The sequence below is a fragment of the Falco biarmicus genome, chromosome W (assembly GCF_023638135.1).
Source record: "Falco biarmicus isolate bFalBia1 chromosome W, bFalBia1.pri, whole genome shotgun sequence".
Lineage (NCBI taxonomy): Eukaryota > Metazoa > Chordata > Aves > Falconiformes > Falconidae > Falco > Falco biarmicus.
In genome coordinates this window covers 23,276,100-23,293,566 of record NC_079310.1, presented here as the reverse complement: position 1 = coordinate 23,293,566, position 17,467 = coordinate 23,276,100, and the positions used below count along the sequence as shown (strand labels likewise).

At 44.9% G+C, this 17,467-nt stretch overlaps 1 protein-coding gene across 4 annotated transcripts in view; it reads left to right on the top strand.

Moving 5' to 3' along the window:
- LOC130141865 (E3 ubiquitin-protein ligase RNF38-like) overlaps positions 1–17,467 on the top strand; it is a 180,193-nt gene that overhangs the window by 129,478 nt on the left and 33,248 nt on the right. The window lies entirely within an intron of this gene.

Below are 17,467 nucleotides of genomic sequence, written 5' to 3'. Positions count from 1 at the left end.
GTAAGTACTGTTCTCTAGTTATATTGATTCTGTATTTAGACATAGGAGGTGGAAAGGCTGGAGTTTCACTGCCCATACAGCTTTCTCTAATGTACAATAAAAGCTGTTATTTCCTGGGGTAAATTTTAATGGTATATATAACATGGTATATATAATAGCGCAAGCTTTAGAGCTAGTAAACATATTGTGCTTCCCTGCTCCCTTCATAGAATTCTGCCATATTCTCATGTATTTTTGACTCAAAATGTATGCTGGTTTATGATCTTGTCTCTTACCCTATCTATTAACAGCTAATCTACATACATTCACATGCTTACAGGAAAAGACATTCAAAGTTTGTAAAGTACTATTAGGAATCTCACCTAGAGCTTTTATCTGAAAATGGTCTTATAAAAGGCTACAGCTACAGCTGACAGCTCTTTATGAAAGACAGAAAAAGAAGGGGATTGCCCCTTACATGAAGGACTAGCTCAAGCATATAGAGCTCTTCTATGGAATGGGTGACAGGCAGAGAGGTTGTGGGTCAGGAACAAAGAGACTAGTAAGGGGTGATATCATAGAACATAGAATCATAGAATGGTTTGGGTTGGAAGGGACCTTAAAGATCATCTAGTTCCAACTCCCGTGCCATGGGTAAGGACGCCTTCCACTAGACCAGGCTGCTCAAAGCCCCATCCAACCTGGCCTTGAACACTTCCAGGGATGGGGCATCTACAATTTCTCTGGGCAACCTGTTCCAATGTCTCACCACCTTCATAGTGAAGAATTTCTTCCCAATATCTAATCTAAATCTACCCTCTTTTAGTTTAAAACCATTACCTCTTGTCCTATAGCTACATGCCCTTGTAAAAGGTCCCTCTCCAGCTTTCTTATAGGCCCCCTTTAGGTACTGGAAGGCCGCTGTAAGGGGTCTCCCCGGAGCCTTCTCTTCTCCAGGCTGAACAACCTCAACTCTCTCAGCCTGTCTTCATAGGAGAGGTGCTCCAGCTCTATGTGATCATCTTCATGGGCCTCCTCTGGACTCGTTCCAACAGGTCCATGTCCTTCTTATGTTGGGGGCTCCAGAGCTGAATGCAGTACTCCAGGTGGGGTCTCACGAGAACAGAGTAGAGGGGGACAATCACCTCCTTTGACCTGCTGGCCACGCTTCTTTGATGCAGCCCAGGATACGGTTGGGCTGTAAGTGCACATTGTTGGGCCATGTTGAGCTTCTCATCCACCAGCACTCCCAAGTCCTTCTCCTCAGGGCTGCTCTCAATTAATTCTTCGCCCAGTCTGTATTTGTGCTTGGGATTGCTGAGACCCACATGCAGGACCTTGCACTTGGCCTTGCTGAACTTCATGACGTTCACCTGGGCCCACCTCTCAAGCCTGTCAAGAGAATCATGTTGGCATCCCTTCCCTCCAACATGTCAACTGCACCACACAGCTTAGTGTTGTTGGCAAACTTGCTGAGGGTGCACTCAATCCCACTGTCCATGTCACTGACAAAGATGTTGAACAGCACCATTCCCAGTACAGATCCCTGAGGAACACCACAAGTCACTGGTTTCCACTTGGACATCGAGCCATTGATCGAAACTCTTTGAGTGCAATCATCCAGCCAATTCCTTATCCACCGAGTGGTCCACCTGTCAAACCCATGTCTCTCCAGTTTAGACAAGGATGTTGTTCAGGATAGTGTCAAAAGCTTTGCACAAATCTAAGTAGGCAACATCAGTTGCTCTTCCCTCATCCGTCAATGATGTAACCTGTTGATGCAGAAGGCTCGGACACAACTTATACGACCAATGTGATCAAGTTAGTGTCACTTTATTAATAGACTCACACCAATTTATACTCTACAGCTAAAAATACACACGCTACGCACGCTTTGTTACGTAAAAGGTGATGGGTTAAAACTACTCGTTCACATGCTTCCATCTCCCCTATGATTGGTCCCGGTGTGGTGCCCACACGCTGCTCCCCCCTTACGCAGGCATCCTGCTTATTCTCATCTTTCTGTCCAACTCTCTTATCTCTCTGCCAGTACACAGTTTCTTTGTCTCCCTTGGTCTTGTCTATGTCCTTCACAACACCTGCAGCTTGTTAGAGCCGCGGCCTGTTATTACAAACCAGTTATTCGGTCTGGATTGCTCATAATATGCCCGTTTTCTTCCAGCCACTCCACAGTAACCCCATCGTAGAAGGTCACCAAATTTGTCAGGCATGTCAGGCATATCATGATGTGAGCTTGTTACAGACCACCTGATCAGTTTGTAGAAGGGGCAAGACCTTCTTTAAGCAACCTGAGAAAGTCTCCAGATTATAGACCCTGGTTCTTATGGGGGACTTGAAACTCCCTGACATCTGCTGGAAGGGCAACAATAGGACAGAAACAGTCCAGGAGCCTTCTGGAGGGTGTTGTAGGGGGTGAATGATGATGAAAACTTCTTAATACAGATCTTGAATGGGCCAAATGGGGGGATGCACAGCTGGATCTGCTGCTCATTGTGGCATATGAAGGCACGGACTCAGATTATGGTGCAAACAGAGATGCTTTATTGTGCAAAGAAGGTCATATTTATATCTTTGAGCCCGGTTACAAATTCCAGCTGTATGTTCCACCAGGCTCAGGGTGGAAGCCGTTCATGCAGTTACATAGCTATATATGTTTATAAATACACAAACACCTTTTTGGCCAGATAAACATGTTTTTCTTTCTTACTTTCCTTCATAAGACTCAGTTGTTTTCTTACTTCCCATTAGTAACGATCAGACAGTCTCCGTCCTCTTCTCCCACAGCTCATGAACAAGGAAGAGCTAATTGAGGATGTGGCAATCAGTGGCAGCCTTGACTTGAGTGGAGTTCAAGAACCTGAGGGGTGTGAGGAAGGCAAGAAGCAAAGTACAGATCTTGCATTTCAGACTGTTATGCTTTTGCTTTACCTATGAAACTGTCTTTATCTCAACCCATGAGTTTTCACACTTTTATCCTTCTGATTCTCTTCCCCATACCACTGGGGGGAGGGGAGTGAGCAAGTGGCTGTTTGGTGTTTAGCTGCATACTGGGATTAAACCACAACAGTCCTTTTTGGTGCCCAACGTGGGGCTCAAAGGGTTTGAGATAACAACAGATTTGACCAAAGTGTATCGGAGGGAAGTTATAATTATTATATCTGTTTAGCATTTGCTGGTCGTGATGTTGATTTATCTGTCCTTGACGCTGGTTTATCTGATCTGCACCATGCTCTCTTTTTTTGCTGTACATCAAATTTGAGAGCTTGTTAAAGGCTGGTTTTGCCTTTTGCAGTTTGCTGTACTGTGTAGCACTTAATATTTTGCCTGGGAGAACTATGATAAAAGCACTGGCCTTGAGCTTAATCTGGTATTTGGGCCCTGCATTGCTGCCTTCCCTGTACTTCAAGAACCATCTCATGGAGACAATTAACAATTACACTTTTTACCTTTTCTCCTCTGAGTGTCATTCAGTGGAGGACACACGGAATGGCACCTTCCTCTTCTCCTGTGGGGCAGATGTTTGCTCCCTTGTTACAATGTTGTCAGTATCTTAAACATCCTTGGGTAACCAAAACACTCCTATTGGTACTTCTGAAGAATATTTTTTTTTTCTAAGGTTAATCAACTGTTTAGGAGTATCACCCAGGGATATGCCTCAAGGCAGTATGGTTATGGGTGGCAAGGTGTATGGGACAACATGGGCAGGTACCTAGAATGGTTATCACTGATTGTCTGGAACTTCACCCCCAAACAAGTGAGAAATCCTGACAAAGTGATAGAAAGTTTGAAAAAAGGAGGCCCTGGCCCTGGCTATGCCAAAGAGACACAAGTTCTCACACTGTGCTGGGGCCTGGCCTACGCCTACTGAGAGCTATTCAGCACCCTCAAGAAGAGAGGGTCTCTGGATCTGAAGACATGCAAACAGACACTGTGGCTGAACCAGAGACCCAGCCCTGAACTATATCTGCTGCTCCAGGATAGTCAAGAAGAAACAATGGAAGCAGAGGTCAATTTGTTTAGTAAGGGAGAAACAAGCTTCTGAGAGGGAGCAGGAGGGACAATCAGAAGAGGCAGCCTGTTCTGCAGCAGGGCAATCACAAGAACAGGAGAGGGAAGAGACTGAAAGCATAAACAAGTCAGAAACCACCTGATCCCTATCCTTGAGTGAGCTGCGAGATGTAAAAAGATTTCAGCCATCAACCAGGTGAGCAAATTCTCAGCTGATTGCTCCAACGCTGGGATTTTGGGACCAATAGTCAGGAAACAGAGGGTAAGGAAGCCCAGCAGCTGGGATCTCTTGCTAGGCATAAAGTCATTGACAAAGGGATTGGAAAAGGGACAACAGTCCTGAGCCTCTGGAGGTGCCTCCTGTTGAGCATGAAGGAAAGGTATTCCTTCAAGGAAGATCTTGTAAATTACCAAGACAAGTGGACCACCGTTGAGGGAGGTATCAGTATCTGAGGGAATTATCTGTGGCAGAGATGGTCAACAACCTCATAGACACTTGGGCCAAAGAGCATGGCATTGACTGGGTATATCACATTGCCTATCATGCACCAGCCTCTGGGGAAATTGAATGATAAAATGGACTGTTACAAGCTACACTGAGAGCTAGGTGCTGGGACATTCAAGCATTGGGATTCAAATTTAGCAGAAGCCACTTGGCTAGTTAACACTAGATCTGCCAGTCGACCTGGCCCTGCCCAATCAAAACTCCTATGTACTGTGGAAGGAGATTAAGTCCATACATAAGTACACATAAGGAACTTATTGGGAAAGACAGTGTGTGTTATTCCTTCCTCCAGAGAAGGCAAACCCATTTGTGGGATTGCTTTTGCTCAAGAGCTTGGGTGTACTTGGTGGGTAATGCAAAAGGAAGGGGAGGTCCGATGTGTACCTCAAGGAGATTTAGCCCTTGGGGGAAAATAACCCATGATTTCAGTTGTATGGTGCCATCATTGTATGATGCCAGTGTTATATGATTCTGTATGTTGCCACTGCTGTGACTGCCATACGTCAAAGGTATTATAACAGGAACCCCTTGCTGCTAGCCAGGCAATGTTAAATTCTATAACCTGGCCCAAAGGGACCAGAGGTGGAGATTATAATGGATATACCTTTAAATTGTTGTAACCCATGATTTGAGCTGCATGTTATAGGAATGACTATAGCAGGAACCACCCAGACCAATGGAGGACGTGCCTCACAAGAAGCAGTGCAAGTGCAGCAGTGAACCAACCTGAGCTGGCTTTGGTGCCAAATAACTCCATGTAACATACCACCTCTCTTCTTCTGAGTGACCACCATAACAGATGGAGCCCAAAGTCATGGACTAAATGAACTCAATGGACGTTTTATGGACATTTTAAAGGTGTGCTCCACACACTAAGGGAATGATATCTATTTATATATCAAGGGATGAAAGGGGGAGGGGGGGGCTTAATGAGGATGTATTGGATAGTGTGGGATCTGAGCATGATGTAAATGGTATGGAATAAGAGGTGGAGAATATACTGGTTTTGGCTAGGATAGAGTTCATTTTCTTCATAGTAGTTTACATGGAGCTATGGTTTGGATTTGTGCTGAAAACAGTGTTGATAACACATCTGTGTTTTAGTTAATACTGAACAGTGCTTTGCACAGTGTCAGGGCCTTTTCTGCTTCTCACACTGCCCTGCCAGCAAGTAGGCTGACTCTAACTGACCAAATGGATATTCCATACCATATGATGTCATGCTCAGCAATAAAAACTAGGCGGGGAGGAGGAAGTTTGCCAGGGCTGTCATTTCTCGGGGACTGGCTAGGCATCAGTTGGCTTGTGGTGAGCAGTTGTGGGTTTTTTTGCATCACTTGTTTTTCTGAGTTTTGTCTTTTTGTTGTTTTTTTCTCTTTTTTCTTATGAAACTTTCTTTATCTCAACCCATGAATTTTCACACTTTTACCCTTCCAATTTTCTCCCTCATCCCACTGTGGGAGGAGCAAGCAAGTGGCTGTGTGGTGCTTAGCTATCTACCAGGGTTAAACTATAACACTCTGAATCCATGCACATGCCTCTGTCTATCTCTCTTCCTCTGCATCTGTGTGTGTGTGTGCACCTCTCTGTCTTGCTTTGTCTTTCTGTGCATCTGTCTGTGGGTGTCTCTGTGTACACATGGATATCTCTCCTCCTCTGCCTCTGTGAGCGTGCATGTCTCTGTGGCTGTGTGAATGCATCTGTATTTCTCAGCGTCTTTGCCTAGGCATGTTTCTCTATGTCTGTGTGCATGCATGTTTCTGTATCTCTCTGCATCTGTGTGTGCTGACATCTTTCTTCCTCTGCATCTATCTGCATGAATGTTTTTTAGATGCTCTTCCTCTGAATCTGTGAGTGCATGCATTTGTGTGTCTTTCTCTCTGTCCCTCTGTCTCACTTTGTGCCTGTGTGTATATCTCTGTTCTTCTGTGTGCACATACCTCTATCTCTGTCTCTCTCTTCCTCTGCTTTTGTGTGTATGTGCATTTGTCTCTGCATCTGTGTGCATGTGCATCTCTATGTACCTCTTTCTCCTGCATCTGTGCACTCACATCTCTGCCTCTGCCTCTTTGCCTCTCTCTCTGCATGCATGTCTCTCCACGTGTGTGCTGTGTATGTCTGTCTCTTCCTTTGTCTCTCTTCCTCTGCATCTGTGTGCGCACCTTTGTGTTTCTCTCTGTGTCTGGGGGTGCTCCAGTCTGTGTATATGCACGTGTTTCCGTCTCCTCCTCTGCATCTGTATGCATGTGCCTGCCTCTGTCTCTCTGTCTTACTCCGCACACACGTCTCTCTCTCTGCTCATCTCTGTCTCTCTCTGCATCTGTGTACACATGCAACTCTCAGTGTGTGCACATCTCTCTTCCTCTGCTTCTGTGTGCAGAAGCATCTCTGCGTCTGTGTGCACATGCGGCTCTGCTGCACTTCCTCTGCATCTCTCTTTGCACATGTCACTCTGTCTCTCCACCTGTGCATCAATGTGTGAGTGTGCATCTCTCGGTCTGTCTTCCTCGGCATCTGTGTGTGCATACGTCTCTCCATGTCTCTGTATGCACATCTGTCTGTCTCTCTGCATCTGTGTGCACATGTGGTAGGTTGACATTGGCTGGCCACCAGGTACCCACCAAGCCGCTTTCACTCCCCCCTCCTCAGGACAGGGGGAGAAAATAAGATTAAAAACTTACGGGTTGAGATAAAGGCAGTTGAATGAAAGAAAGCAAAGGCCATGCACAGAAGCAAAGCAAAAAAAAAATATTATTCTATACTTCCCATCAGCAGGTGCTGTCCAACCACTTCCTAGGAAGTAGGGTCTCAGTATGTATAGCAGTTGCTTTGGAAGACAAATGCCTTAATAACAAATGCCCCATCCTCCTCCTTTCCCTGAGCTTTTATTGCTGAGCATGACATAGCATATGGAATATCCCTTTGGATCAGCTGTCCCAGCTATGTCCCCTCCCAACTTCTTGCCCACTCCCAGCCTTTGGGGTGGGGGTAGGGTTGGAGAGATAGCCTCCTTGTGTGAGCATTGCTCAGCAGTAGCCAAAACAGTGGTATGTTTTCAACATCATTCTAGCTACAAATACAAAGCACAGCACTATGAAGGCTGCTATGGGGAAAGTTAACTCCATCCCAGCCAAACACGGTACAATCTCCACCACTTATTCCATCCCATTTGTTTCATGCTCATTCCACATAATTTGAAGCATTAGCATATTTTCTGATCATCCCTTTTTATCTGTTTCACATTAATGAAACATCCTCCTGCCAACACTTGTAACTTATACGACATAATTAAACCATCTTTATACCCAACATACAGATTTATACATTCTCATTAACTACTATCCTTTCTCCCTTAACAGATAGATATCATTTCCCCATTCCATGGGCCTCCACCACTTGCCAAAATGTTCATAAGAACAGGTTGTGACTTGGATCTCATATGTCAAAGTGGTAACTCAGGACAGGAGAAGCAGCATGATGGTTTGGATCATTGCTGCACTTGTCGGGTTGCATCAGATTGCATTTCCTTGAAACACATACCAGATCTCCCAGTCCTTCCACATTACCCACCAAATACACCCAGGTCCTTGATCAAAGACAATCCCATGAATGGACTTGCCTTTTCCCAAGGGAGGAGCAACTCACACTGCCTTCCCCAGCCACTTCCCTATGTGCACCACAGGGACCTTATCTCCTCCCACAGTATGTAGGGGCTTTGTTTGGGCAGGACAAGGATGGTTAGCAGATCCTCTGGTGTTAACCAGCCAAGTGGCTTTTGCTAAATTTATATCCCAGTGTTTCCATGCCCAACACTCTCAGTGTAGTCTCTAACAGTCCATTATACTGTTCAATCTTTCCAGAGGCTTATGGGTGATAGGGGATGTGATACACCCATTCAATGCCATGTTTCCTGGCCAGGAATTTCTGAGGTTATTCTGGAAATTACTTCCATTGTCTGTTTCAGTTCTTTCTGGGGTCCTGTGTCTCCACAAAATTTGCCCTTCAAGGCCTAAGATGGTCCAGTAGCATGGTTTACAGGGTATGTTTCTAGACACCCAGTAGTTGCTTCCACCACGGTGACTATGTAGTCCTTGCCCAGGCATGTTCATGGCAGTGGTCCAATATAGTCAATTTGCCAGTCAATTTTCATATTGAAAACCCAGCCACTGCCCTCTATTCCAGGGAGACTTTACTCATGTGGCTCACTTGATTGCAGTGCATGTTTCATGTTCATGGGTGACCTGTGTGATAGCCTCCATGGTCAGGTCCACCCCTCAATTATGAGCCCATCTGTATGTTGTGGAGAGTCGTAGAATCATTTAGGTTGGAAAAGACCTCTAAGATCATCGAGTCCAACCATAAACCAAGCACTGCCAAGTCCACCACTAAACCATGTCCCTAAGCACCATGTCTACATGCCTTTTAAATACCTCCAGGGATGGTGGCTCAACCACTTCCCTGGGAAGCCTGTTCCAATGCTTGACCACCCTTTTGGTGAAGAAATTTTTCCTTATATCCAATCTAAACCTCCCCTGTTGCAACTTGAGGCCATTTCCTCTCCTCCAATCACTTGTTACTTGGGAGAAGAGACCGGGACCCACCTCACTACAGCCTTCTTTTCAGGTAGTTGCAGAAAGCGATAAGGTCTCCCCTCAACCTCCTTTTACCCAGACCAAACAACCCCAGTTCCTTCAGGTGCTCCTAAGTCTTGTGCTCTAGGCCCTTCAGCTTCATTGCTCTTCTTTCAATGTGCTCCAGCACCTCAATATCTTTCTTACATCTCTCCTTATATGTCCCGATGTTTTGTGGGTCCATCGAGCTACAAATAACTCGCCCTTATGCTCCCAGTCCAGGTCCACCTGAGCCACTACAATTTTGACAGTCTTCTCTACTTGTTTGTTGTTTTGGTGTTCTTCAGTGGCACAGTTCCTGGGCATGTGAGTATCTATGTGCTGTACCTCTAGAGCAATGTTTTCTACCTGGGCTGTGATGCCTTTCCACAGTGGAGCAGCCCAGATGGGTTTACCTCTGCACTGGCAGTTGATCTTCTTCCATTGCTGTAACCACCCCCATAGGGCATTTGCCACCATCCATGAGTCAATATAGAGACAAAGTACTGGCCACTTTTCAGCAATCTCTAGGGTCAGCTGGATGGTTTTCACTTCCACAAACTTTCCTTCTCCTTTGATACCTTCAACAACTTGTCATGTGGGACTCCACACATCAGCTTTCCACTTCCAATGGTTGCCCACAACACGACAGAATTCATCAGTAAACAAAGCATAATGCCTTTCATCTTCTGATAACTCATTATATGGTGATGCCTCTTGGGCATGAGCCACCTCCTCAGGCAATGCTCCAAAATCACTGCCTTCTGGCCAGTCCATGATCTCTTTCAGAATTCCTGGGCAGTTGAGGTTCCCCATTCGAGCCCATTGCATGATCAACTCTACCCACTTACTCCATGTAGCATCAGTCATGTGATTTGTAGAGGGAATGTTTCCTTTGAGCATCCAGTGTAGCACAGGCAATCACAGTGCCAAAAGGAGATATGTTGCTGTACCAACAACTTCTGAAGTGTCTCAGATCCCCCTCATATGCTGCTAGTATCTCTTTTTCAATTGGGGTGTAGTGGGCTTCAGATTCTCAATACCCCCAGCTCCAAAACCATAATGGTCGACCTCAGGTTTCTCCTGATGTTTTCTGCCAGAGGCTCCAGGTGAAACCATGCTCCCCAGTTGCAATGTAGAGTACATTTTTTACAGCTGGTCCTGTCTGGACAGGCCCAAGGACTATTGCACGAGCTGTCTCCTCTTTGATCTGCTCAAAAGCTTGTTGTTGCTTAGGGCCCCACTCAAAATAGTCCTTCTTTTGGGTCACTCAATAGAGAGGGCTCACAAGCTGACTAGAACCTGGAATATGCTTTCTCCAGAATCCCACAAGGCCTAGGAAAGCTTATGTTTCGTTCTTGTTAGCTGATGGAGACATAGTTGCTATCTTGATCACATCCATAGGGACATGATGGCATCCATCCTGCCATTTTACTCCCAAGAACTGAATCTCCTGTGCAGGTTCATTGACCATGCTTCTTTTTATGGTGAAACCAGCTTTCAGAAGAATCTGAATTATTCTTTTTTCCTTTCTAAAACACTTTTTCTGTTTTGTTGCCCCACACAATCATGTCATTGATGTATTATAGATGTTCAGGGGTATCACCCTGTTCCAGTGCAGTTTGCGCTTCTGTCTCTATTCCTCTGCATCTGCGTATGCGCCTCCCTGTTTCTCTCTGTGTCTGTGTGTGCTCCAGTCTATGTAGATATGCACATCTTTCTGTCTTTCCTTCTTTACATCTGTGTACACATCTCTGTGCATGTGCATTTCTCTTCCTCAGCATCTGTGTGCACAAGTTTCTCTCTGCATCTGAATGTGCACACATCTCTCCATGTCTTTGTGCATGCACACCTGTCTGTTCCTCTGCATCTGTGTGCATGTCTCTGTTTCTCTTTGCATCTGTGCATGCCCATCTATATCTATGCATGTGCATGTCTGTCTCACTGTCTCTCTCTGTATCTGTACACATGCACATCTCTGTTCCTCTGCGCCTGTGTGCACTTATCTGTCTCTCTCTGTCTGCGTCTCCGCATGGCTGTGACTCTCTCTTCCTCTGCATTTGTCTGTGCACATGCATCTGTATCTCTCTTTGTCTGTCTGTCTCTGTGTCTGTGCATGTGCCCTGTCTCTTCTGTGTCTGTGTGGGCTCCCATCTGTGTCTGTGTGTGCACATGCATGTCTCTGTCTCTATTCCTCTGTGCATGCCCCCATCTTTGTTTCTCTGTGTTTGTGTGCATGCCCGTCTATATCTGTGCGTGCATGCATCTGTCTCTTTTCCTCTGTGTCTGTGTGTATCTCTCTGTCTGTGCACACCCACATCTCTTCCTTGGCACCTGTGTGTGCATGCATATGTCTCTCTCTCTCTCTGCATTTGAATGAATGCATGCCTCTCCACATCTGTGTGCATGCGCATCTTTTTGTCTCTATTCCTCTGCACATGTGCCTCCCTGTTTGCCTTTTCATCTGTGTGCACGTCTCTTCCTCCTTGTCTGTGTGCAGGCACATCTCTCTGCATCTGTGTGTACATGCATGTCTCTGCATCTGTGTGTGTCCCTCTGCCTGCCTTCCATTATGTCTGTGCATGTGTTTATCTATATGTCTCCATCTCCATCTGTGTGCACTCATGTCTCTCTCTCTTCCTCTCCATCTTTGTGCACACATCTCCCTTTCCCTGCATGTGTGTGCATGCACATATCTTAATTTGTTTTTCTGCGTGTCTGCTCTCTCTTTGCCCCTGTGTGCAGGGGCCTTTGTCTCTGTGTTGGTGTTCACACACACCTTTCCTCATCTGTGCGCACAGGTGTCTCCCCCCATGTCTCTGCATCTGCATGCATGTCTCTCTTCCTCTGTGTCTGTGCATGGTTCTCTGTCTGTCTGTGTCTATGTAAGTGCCTGTTTCTCTCTCTCTGTCACTCTGCCTTTGTGTGCCTGTGCATCTCTCTTCCTTTGTGTCTGTGTGTGCATGCGTCTCTCTTCCTCCCCATCTTTGTGTGCGTGTGTCTGTCTAGCCTCCTCCACACCCATCTGCACGTGCCTTTCATGCCTTTCTCTTCCTCTGTCTGCACGCTCCTCTCTCCCTCTGCATTTGCACACACATGTCTCCCTGTGTCTGTCTCCTGTCTGTCTCCATATGTCTCTTGCTGATGCTCTTTCTCTCATTCAGCCTTTTGTCCTCTTTCTCTCTCTCTTCTCCACTGTCTGCTGCTGTCTCATGCGTGCTCACTTTCTCTCACACTTCCTGTGTCATTCTCTTGATTGCACTTTCTTATACTCAGTCTCTCTTGCTGTTTCTCCCTTACCCTTTCTCTTCCTTTCTGCTTTCTCTTTTTCGTCCTTTATACTTCTATTTCACTTTATTCCTTTCCTTTCTTTCTTTCTTCCTCACTCTCACATTTGCACTTTTCTCTCTTCCACCCTTTCGTTTTTTTCTCTTTTCCTGTCTCTCTCCCCTTCTCTTTATCTCCCTCTTGTGCATTCTTTTTCTCTCTGCCTCTCTGTCTCACATCCTAAATATCCTTCTTTTGCTTTCTCCCTTGCTCCTTCACTTCCTTCTCTCACTTTCTCTCTGTCTCCGTGACATGGTCTGGAAAAGTCAGCCTGTAAAATTTAAACTTTTCAATAAACTTCTGAAAAGACTTTCTAAAATTGTAATGGTCATTATTTTTAGTACCAGACATCATTGCACATTCTAGCTCTACTTAAAAAAAATAAAATTGAAAATTATTTCAGAATATAACACTATAAAGTGAAGTTTTGGTTGACATGTCCTCTTACTGTAATATTGGGTGAAGAATACATTCTGTTTCTTCAGTATTGAACAACTGGATTAAGGCAATTGATTTGAAAGCCTGAAGGACATTTAAAATATACCCTAACCTCCTGCATAACATACATCACAGAATGTTGCTCAACAACCTTTATGCAGTACCTTTAACATACGTTAAAGTTATAATACTCTTTATTTATTCTTGGCTATTATATAAACTGATGAACTGTGTTTTAATATTTCTAAAAGTACCTCCTACATGTGTTATAGAATGCTATGTTATGTTGTACCTGCACATTTATTATTTATTTCATAGGATCACTTTAGAAATATTAGTATTTAGATCAGATTAATCTTGAACTGTATCAGCTTGGTGTAAAGATCAATTTGGGGTCATGACCACAGTAAATGAGGTTGTGACTGTATTTTCACTATTGGAATCTGATCATAAACTGTATCTCCTTACCATCTTTGCAGTCATTATGCACATTGAACATAACATGTTTTGTGTTTTCTAATAAGAACAATATGCTTTAGATAAGAAAGAGTACAGCTGGGTCCTGTACTCTTCATATCTTGATAAAGCTTGATTCACTTTGGAAGTGGAGCAGTGAAATTTAATGTTTGAAAATTGTCTCTAATAAATACTCTTGCTTGCATAAGAGAATTGATGCTTATTTTTTAAAAGCTAATTTTGAGTTGCACTTTTAATGATCAGAAACATAAAAGGAATGTCAGATATTCTGGTGACTAAAAAAGCAGTTGAAAGTCTGCAAATTTGGGGTCTTGTTCATGGATGTGTAGAGCTGAAATTGAAACTGAGCACTTCTGTGAAGTGAGATTCTGTTCTCACTACCACCACCTTGATTCTTGAGAGTTCAAACTTTAATGACTCACAGTATACTTTGCACATGTAACTTCACAGAGGAGACGTCTGCTTTTACAGGAAACTGTCTCTGGGTGATGCCTTCACAGATCAGAGGAAGAGTTTTTGCTCCAGAGCATGAAGCTCTCCTCAAAACATGGAAGTGAGCAGAACTTTTAAGGCTAGTTATAACTTAAAATCATAGAATCATAGAATGGTTTGGGTTGGAAAGGACCGTCAAAGGTCCACCCCCTCACCATGGGCAGGGACATATTTCTCTAGATCAGGTTGCTCAAAGCCCCATCCAACCTGGCCTTGAACACTTCCAGGGATGGGGCATCCACAACTTCTCTGGGAAACCTGTTCCAGTGTCTCATCACCCTCATCATAAATAAATATCTTCCTTATGTCAAGTTTAAATCTACTCTCAGTTTAAAACTTTTACCCTTTGTCCTGTCACTGCAGACCCTGGCAAAAAGTCTCACTGTCTTTCTTATAAGCCTTCTTTATAAGTCTGGTCAGCTTGTTGGCAAAGACCTTCTTGCCCACTTGGTCAGCTGAATTCCATGAGCTCTCAACAGACCCAGCTTCTCAAAGATAGATCCACGATCACAGAAGCCAAAACCTTGAGTATGGCACCAGCCACACAGCCAGGCATTCACCTCTTCAATTGATCTCCTCCTTCCTGAACCCCTTCCTCTGATTGGGAGGATAGAGAAGTACAGCACTTGTGCTCCAGATCCTTTTAACATTGCTCTGATGGTCATACAGTATTTTTTGATGTTAGTAAGTTGCCTCATTGTAGTATCATTAGACCCTACATGGAATAGAAAGAGCGGATGATAATCTGTAGGGTTCACTAGTCTCAGCAGTCTCTCAGAGACATCATGAATGTGAGCTCCTGTATCATGGTTTAACCGCAGCCGGCAACTAAATACCACACAGGTGCTCACTCACTCACTCCCCACCCCCACTCCCCCCAGTGGGACAAGGAGGAGAACTAGAAAAAGGTAAAAATTGTGTGTTGAGATAAGAACAATGTAATAATTTAAATAAAGTAAAATATAATTATAATAATAACAACAATTGTAATGAAAAGCATAGGGAAAGAGAGATTAATTAAACTGAAGGGAAAAAACCCAAGTGATGCACAATAGAATTGCTCACCACCTGCTGACCGATGTCCAGCCAGTCCCCAAGCAGTGATCAGTGGCCCCCAGTCAACTCCACCCAGTTTATATACTGAGCATGACATTCTATGGTATGGAATAACCTTTTGGCTAGTTGGGATCAGCTGTCCTGGCTCTGCTCCCTCAAAGCTTTTTGTGCACCTGTTCACTGGCAGAGCATGGGAAACTGAAAACTTCATGATTTAGAGCAAGCACTGCTTAGCAACAACTGAAACATCAGTGTGCTATCAACATTATTCTCATACTCAATCCAAAACACAGCACTGTACCAGCTACTCAGAAGAAAATTAACTCTATCCCAGCTGAAACCAGGACATCCTGGTAGGCAGCAGACTTCACTAGAGAAATTGTTTGGATGGCAAGTGGGTGCTTCAGTGCCTCTCAGTAAGGAATCTCCAATTACTAATACTTACGTGCTTTTAAGGTGGCACTGGTTCTAATGCTGACGGGTGGTCAGATCAAGTTTGCATGGTTGGCTTCTCCTCGAATCTGACCATTACTCGTGTACTCTTAATTCTCCAACCCCAGAGCATTTTGTCTGTTATACCGGGGCACTTCAGGGGATTGGGGAATGTTCTTCCTTCTACCCCAAGCAGAGACAAATGTCCAGGTCTTCTTCATCTTGTGAGTTACTTGTGTCAGTCACCTGGACATTGAATTCAGTCTTACTTTCATAGAATCATAAAATAGTTTGGGTTGGCAGGGACCTGTAAAGGTCATCTAGTCCAACTCCCCCCTGCAATGAGCAGGGCCATCTTCAACTAGATCAGGTTGCTCAAAGCCCCATTCAGCCTAACCTTGAATGTTTCCAGAGACGGGGCATCTACCACCTCTCTGGGAAACCTGTTCCAGTGGTTCCCACCCTCATCATAAAAAAAATTCTTCCTTATATCTAGTCTGAATCTACCATCTTTTAGTTTAAAGACATTACCCCTTGTCCTATTGCAACAGGCCCTGCTAAATGTCTGTCCCCATCTTTCTCATAAGCCACCTTCAGGGTACTGGAAGGCTGCAGTAAGGTCTCCCCAGACCCTTCTCTTCTCCAGGCTGAACAACCTCAACTCTCTCAGCCTGTCTTCATAGGAGAGGTGCTCCAGCTCTATGTGATCATCTTCATGGGCCTCCTCTGGACTCGTTCCAACACGTTTGTGTCTTTCTTGTGCTGGTGGCCTCAGAGCTGAATGCAGTACTTCAGGTGGTGTCTCACTAGAGCAGAGTAGAGGGGGACAATCACCTCCTTTGACCTGCTGGCCACGCTTCTTTGATGCAGCCCAGGATACGGTTGGCTTTCTGGGCTGCAAGTGCACATTGTTGGGCCATGTTGAGCTTCTCATCCACCAGCACTCCCAAGTCCTTCTCCACAGGGCTGCTCTCAATCTATTTGTCCCCCAACTTGTATTGATATGGCGGATTGCCCTGATCCAGGTGCAGGACCTTGCACTTGGCCTTGCTGAACCTCATGAGTTTCACATGGGCCCACATCTCAAGCTTGTCCAGATCCCTCTGGATGGCATCCCATCCCTCAGGCATGGTAACCGTACCAATCAGCTTGGTGTCATCTTGAAATCTGCTGAGGGTGCACTCAATCACACTATGTCATTGATGAAGATATTAAACAGTACAGGTCTCAAGATGGATCCCTGAGGGACACCACTCATCACCGATCTCCATCCAGACATTGAGCTTATGACCATTACTCTCTGGATGTGACCATTGAATTGATTCCTTATCCAAAGAACAATCCATCCATCAAATCCATCTCTCTCCAACCTACAGAAAAAGATGTTGTACCAAATGCCTTACAGAAGTCCATATAGATCAGTTCTGTAGCTCTTCCCTTGTCCACTGATGTAGTGCCATGGTTTAACCCTGGCCAGCAACCAAGCACCACGCAGCCACTTGCTCACTCCCCCTCACCCAGAGGGATGGGGAGGAGAATCGGAAAGGAATGTAAAACTCAAGGGTTGAGATAAGAACAATCTAACAGGTAAAGCAAAAGCTGCGCATGCAAGCAAAGCAAAACAAGGAATTTATTCACTGCTTCCCGTCATCAGTTGTTCAGCCATCCCCAGGAAAGCAGGGCTCCATCACGCATAACGGTTATTCGGGAAGACAAACACCATAATGCCAAATGTCCATGTCCCCCCCTCTTCCTTCTTCTTCCCCCAGTTTATATATTCAGCATGACGTCATATGGTATGGAATACCTCTTTGGCTAGTTTGGGTCAGCTGTCCTGGCTATGTCCCCTACCAATTTCCCGTACCTCTCCAGCCCTTTTGCTGGCAGGGCCCAACGAAACTGAAAAGTCCTTAACTTAGTATAAACATTACCCAGCAACAACTAATAACCTCAGTGTCCTATCAACATTGTTCTCACACCAAATCCAAAGCACAGCACTGTACTAGCTACTAAGAAAACTAAATCTATCCCAGCTGAAACCAGGACACTATCCAGTCCTTATCCATACCATTTATGTCATGCCACACTTTCCAATACAACCTCATTAACCACCATCACCCTT